General features: G+C 39.3%; 1 pseudogene; it reads right to left on the reverse strand.

The window, feature by feature from the left end:
• Nucleotides 1-435: 435 nt before the first annotated feature.
• Nucleotides 436-6488, reverse strand: LOC121946818 (annotated as a pseudogene).

The raw sequence follows: 6488 nt of genomic DNA on the forward strand, positions 1-6488 counted from the left end.
ACAACAGCAGTAAGTAAAACACAACAGCGAGTAACAAAACACAAAGAAAACACATTTGGCAAAATCCAAACAGGTAGGTACATATTCGACAGCGGTTCCTGTTTAAATTTCAAATCCTCTATGATTGGTTGCACTGCCTGTCTGCGCCAAACAAAATGACCTGGTCTATGGATTTCTGGCAGACTGGATGCCTCGCTGCCTCAGCTCAATGGGGTTTTTTGTGTGATGGAAATCAGGTTTTTAGTGTATGCATACAAATCACGATATCATGTCCTTTACTCAGCAGAATCTCACCATGTCTCTATCAGAGCATGAAGAGAACTTAAACTTAAAATGTGAAGCCTCAATGTCACATTCCTCAAGCCATGTTTTCCACAAATTCGGACAGGACTTTTACAATATAAAAATATGCTAATTTGTCATGTTATAATAATAAAAATGTTACACGTTTAATATTGCACTCTTTCCACTTTGTATTGCAACTGCAGCATTGCAGTTTCACTCGAGATCAATAGTTTTTGCTTTTTAAATCTTAAATGGTTATAATACGGTATCAACGTGTATTTTATTATCGTATATCATCGTAGTAACCTAGAATTATTGTATATTGTCCAGTATGTACCTGCCTATTCCATTTTCAGTCTCACCAAAACTCATGTTTTGTAACTTGCCGTTGCCTTTTCTCTTCTGCTGTCGTGCTTTGCCCTTCAGGGCCACTGTACATATTACATCTACAGCAGAAAGCTTGGAACCACGACAAAGCAGCTGCTCACTCCTCTTTGATGCGTCTGCATCTTCACTACCATCCTCATCATCTCCTGCAGATTGCTTATGTAAATCCGTCATATTAGCACACTTTGCAGCATCGGTCAGCGAAACCTTTTCCTTTGTTTTCTTGGTGCAACTTCTCCGCATCGCTGATGGTATGTCCCAACTGGTTCCCAAACTAACTGGTTTGTGTCTGAGTGCACATGTTGAGCGTGTTACATTTACAAGACTTGTCGGTAAGAGAAATACCAGGCTTGTCCTTTTTTTGACGATAATGTGATCACTGTCATCATCCGGTGTGTTTGGAACTGCAATGAAGACGAGCACGTCTGCTAACAGGGACAAGCAGAGACCACTGTGTGTCAGCTGGCTCATAGAAAAGAGTCCAGTGTGGGCTGAACACATGTGTACTTTGCCGTGTACTTTGAGTTCTTTGGGCAGAGGTCTACTCCAGAGGCTTCGCTGAAAATTAAAGGGGACAGAATGTCTGCTGTCAGGGCCCTGAGGCTCCAGAACCATCTGCCCAAGAAAATTCAGAAATTCAGAAAATCAAAAAGAAAAGAAATCAAACATGATATTAAAACTTATTTTTATGCAGAATTCCATGCAGTGCAACCCGTTACAATTTTATTGACCCGACATACCTGTTTCTTTTTTTGATGTTAGCTGGGCTGAAATCCAAAAGCAAGAAAGGTATTAGTTAAAACCATTAGTTGGCATCCACTGGAGACAATGAGGAGAAACAAATAGAAGGAAATGATGTTTTTACATTAGGCAGATGGATCAGGGATATAAAACAAGCACTAACCTTTGACACAAAGTCCAACAAGAGCTAATGATAATAATATAAATGATATATAACAGTAATGCGCTCTTGAAGCAATTCTGCAGACAACATCACTGATCGTGTCTCCTTCTCTGACCGTTACTTCAGTTTCTGAGCATCTGTAGGAAAAAATAAATAAAACAGCTTCATTACAGTTTTTCAAATGAAAACTTATTTTGAAGTGTAACCATGACGTTGAAAATAAAAGTGTGTAACGTTAATGATTCATGCTTACAAATGCACACTGTAGGTTAATTTATTTAGACCGAAGAAATTTGCACTACAACTGCAACTCATGCACAACTGTAAAATCCCTCCAGTGTACCTTCTGTATATAGATTTTGTGTTCTTTATAGTTTGTTTTTTTTTACTTAAGATTTTCTTTTGTATTGCTTCGACATTTTTATCTCAAGTCGTGTTCTATTCAAATCTAATATTTTATTCTTCCTTCATGTCAACTGTTTCACACCATACAAGTCAAATTCCTTGTATATGTAAATGTACTTGGCAATAAAAAACAGATTCTGATTTTGATGTGAAACAATGGCAGCGGGCTGGATCTCATATTACGGTTACATTTTAAGCTAAAACATTTTTCTGAAAACATTTGAGGAGAGAAATATGCAACTCAACAGAGAAACTTTGTTCATGTTTGATCGCCGTCTTGTCGGCCTGTTTTCACACATGGCCACTTCCTGCCCATAAACAAACCATTACATTAAATACATTTCTGCAAACATTTTTAGGCGAGAAATTGGCAGTGCAGTGACATAATCTTGAATCATATTTGATCAGAACTGCCTAGTTTTACCATTTGATCAGATTTCAGTCCAAGTCTGAGAGACAGAGAAGGGCGGGTGTGTCTCTTGGTCAGCTCTATACGCTTTAAGTACATGGAGGCAGGAGGGCTGGCGGGCAATAGGAAAACGCACAAGTACAGCCTGTAGTTTGAGCAACAGTCCTATGACTAGGTGGAGAGGAGGAATATCTAGTCACAAGTCAGATGGAGGGAAGTTTACCAAGTTCATCTATACGCATTACCCACATTGTTTTGATAGAAAGCTGGGTGAAAATCAGCAAAGTATCCCTTCAACAAAAAAAACGTCTTACGCAGTCCAAGCCAAGCAGTTCACACCATCCTGTGAAAAGTAGCCGTGCTGACAGGGTTCACACACTGTATCAGTTGAATTGGTTCCTTAAAGAAACAGAAAAGTGAGATTAATGACACCAGACCGCAACAATCAGTGAAAATCCATCAGTTATCAGACTTACATCAGTGTCTTCACTGAGTGTTTTTACATGCACACTATTATCTTACATACACTGAGCATGTTTTCTGCATTTTTAAAATTGATTTACTGATTTTTCTTACCTGGTGATTTTGTTCTGTGACCGGGTTTACAGCGCGTATGTTTTTGTGTCGAACTACATCCTGTATCATGAGTCAGATCTTTGCAGAAATATCCAGGCAAAACACCACAAACTGTGTCAGCTTTATTGTGCATCCCCGCACGACAAAGAGACCATTACCTAAAAGGAACACAAACACAGTCAGTAGATCATGTTAAAACTACATTCATACATTTTATTCAGCTTTAATTCATATTTGAAAAGAATGTCATAATATGCTGCTTGGTTGACTGCAACCAAAAAACATCAGACTTAATTTGGAGATTGTTCACTGGCTGCGTTTACATGCACACTAATATTACACTATTATTCCCAATATGAGAATATTTAGAATTTATTGCAGATCATATTAACAGCATATTCCGTTTAGATATTCAAATGAGGCCTTTTTCTGAATTTAGTATTTTCTGATTAAAACGTGTGATATATCAGTATTATTCAGAGTTGATTAGCATTCTTTGGACAGGTACACAGTGCATTCAGAATTTACGTCTCAAATGGGGGTTTTACCGCTCTCTGTGACACACAGCCTCTTGTCTGTCAGCTCTGTGCGTTGTCATGGATAAAAGGTGCACAAACCAACTCCCTAACAGTTTGAAGGCCGTGGTAGAGATACATGCCCAAAAGAAAATCCCACATTTCTGGTCTAAAGGAGAAACACACCTACTTTTCAACATTAAGAAAGGTTTGTATATCAGCAGATTTTTGGATATGTGCAAACGTCACAGCGTCAAGCTTTTCAGGACAGTGGTTTTAAGAAACTAAAGAGGGAGGATGTGTTTTCATGGTCCAACAAGTCTGCCAACAGCAGAAAACTTGCAAAGAAGCAAAATGACAAGCGGCTCCAGACGTCCCACTTTTGCATATCTTGATGTGATAAACAATATGGCCTCAACCGGAGTACGCATGGCTGCATGTTAACAGGAGAATTAGTGTAATATTCATTTTCACTAGCCGTGCAAACAGCTCAGTAGGCATATTGTCTTTTTGGAATAAAGGCAAAAAACTGAATATTTTGTGCATGAAAATGTAGTCAACGAGAATGAAGAACGACATGTTAATACATTACAGACATACCTGTGTCACAGGAGGTGCAGGAGAAACATTTATTCAAGCCATTGGGCTGGTTCATAAATGTTCCATTCACACAATCGATGCACCGTGTTCCTGACTGTGATGTGCAGTCTTTTTTAACAACTGTCCCTGTTGAAGACAAAAACACACTGTCAGTACCAGTCCTGTCTCAGGTCTCTGAGGGCAGCACATGTGACTGACCACTTCACAAACCAAAGGAGGTTGAGTAATTACTGAGTTCTGCTTCTTGAAGTTCCATTTATGCAACAGTTAGTTCCGACCAAGCAATTTGATTGGCCAAGAGGCATTCCATGAGTGCTGATACAGCAGTACAACATCACTGGGACTGTTAACTTTGAACGCTGCATGTATCACTCCGCTTCACGGCCGTTCAAAACACGTTAATTAGTGTAAGATAGTGATGATAGTGGGATATGTTTGAACAGTGGATTTATGTTTATAGTATGGTGTAAGCATAGTTTCAAACAGCTGGTAGTTAAAAATACGCTCACATCCAGTCCAGTACCTACACACAGAAATTACACGATCCGACACACTGACTGCATTTGGTTCAGTTTTTAAGGTGTTTTTTTATGCAGAAAGAAACAATATCATGTCACATTAATTCACTGAGATTAATTTGTTTTACAGAATGGTTATATTTTTAATAGTTTTTTAAAATGTTTTTCTGTCCTGTTTTTAGGTCATTTCTTCTTAGGTTGCTCATTGCCTTATTTGGAAACCTTTTATCTAAGCAATAGTACAAAAAGTACTGTAACTTGTAACACTTTTTGTTTACTCTAAAGAGTTAAACGAAACCAACTGGCCACCAAAAATGAGGAATAAATATCTGAAAATGAAAGTAAAAGAGATGCTCATTAAAAAAGCGACAGAGTAAATACAGCAATGAGGCGAAATAAAGAGATCTCATGTTGTTCATCGGTGCTGGCATGTTGATCAAGACCTGCGTGATGTGCACATATTTCACTTCAAAGGATCTAACAATGACTTTGAATCGTTATAGGCTCGTATTAGACTCTCTTTCCCCCAATTTTTATTTTATTTTTCTCTGCATTTCATCCATGAGACCTGGGCAGTGTGCAACAATCGTGCCATAGTGATTTGAAACATGACTGTCAGTCACACGTGTGTGTGTGTGTGTGTGTATATGTGTGTATGGGGAGGTACGGGGAGAAGGGTGTATTCTTTATATACGCTGATGTCATCCAGCCACAGGATGGACAAACTAGACAGAAAGTGGGGCAACGGGAGACAAAACAAGTCTAATAGCATCGCCTCAGGTTGCTGCCTTTATCTGCGTGCCAAATAACCGAAAAACAAGCCCGGAGTCGCGGACTTGTCAACTGCGAGTTGTGCGTTTAAGAAGCAGGAAATGCTTTCAGCTAACGGCAGACACCGAGCTGACACTCACCTTCGTGACACATTGGACAACACTGTCCACTACTTGTCGCATATTCCTTGGGACGACAGCACAGCCCCGCTGTCATGAAGACAGCGACACACCCTAATAAATACACAACAGTTTCAGGGGTTAGCTGTCTGTACTATGATCAGTTAGCTAGGCTAACGTTAGCTTAGACCAGAATATGACGTCTGTTTACTGTGAGACACTTACCGATGACAGCCAGTATCGAAAGCATGATAAACCATGCTGTTACATAATTTCAGAAAATTTGGCAAATAATAGCGCCATTTCTAAGTAAAATATGTGATATAAATATGTTTAGCTGGTTAACGTAACTCCAGGAAATCCCCTACAACAGCCATTTCAAACAGCGAGCAGAAGGGCGGAGAGATCAACAGTGAAGTTAGCTTTCGATTCGTCGCTTACTTCCGTTACAGCGGGACTCCTTACATGTAGTTCTCCTCTGCTTTAGGACCTCATACTGTGATCAAAGCATGTTAGACGTTTAAATTAAAGTCTCAACGCATTTATTCCAAACATTTATTCCATGTGAAAAATGAATCGGAAGCTTCACAGTAGGGTGGGCAGTATATATATACACACACACATATATATATATATTGTAATATTTACTGGTAGTTATTAATTTAAGATAGCATAAAGCTGCCACCACCTTTGTCAATCCGGTCTGGTCCGGCGTCAGAGGCAAGAGAACACACACCCCAAAGGCTAGGAATGCAATACACAAATAACCTTTATTAAGAGTACAAATTCATAAAAGCTGCGAGACAACCCCACACAGGAATCCCCATAGAGTCTACCACTAAATAATTTAACAGCCCTCCCCATCCCTTAACACACAACACTGCAGGTGAATTAAGATAACTTTGCTCACACCTTACAAAGATCCCTGCACACAGCACAGCAAAACAGCACTCTACACACTCCTAGAACACTATTAGAATGCACAGCACCCAATATGGA

The sequence above is a fragment of the Plectropomus leopardus genome, chromosome 8 (genome assembly GCF_008729295.1).
Source record: "Plectropomus leopardus isolate mb chromosome 8, YSFRI_Pleo_2.0, whole genome shotgun sequence".
Taxonomy (NCBI): domain Eukaryota; kingdom Metazoa; phylum Chordata; class Actinopteri; order Perciformes; family Serranidae; genus Plectropomus; species Plectropomus leopardus.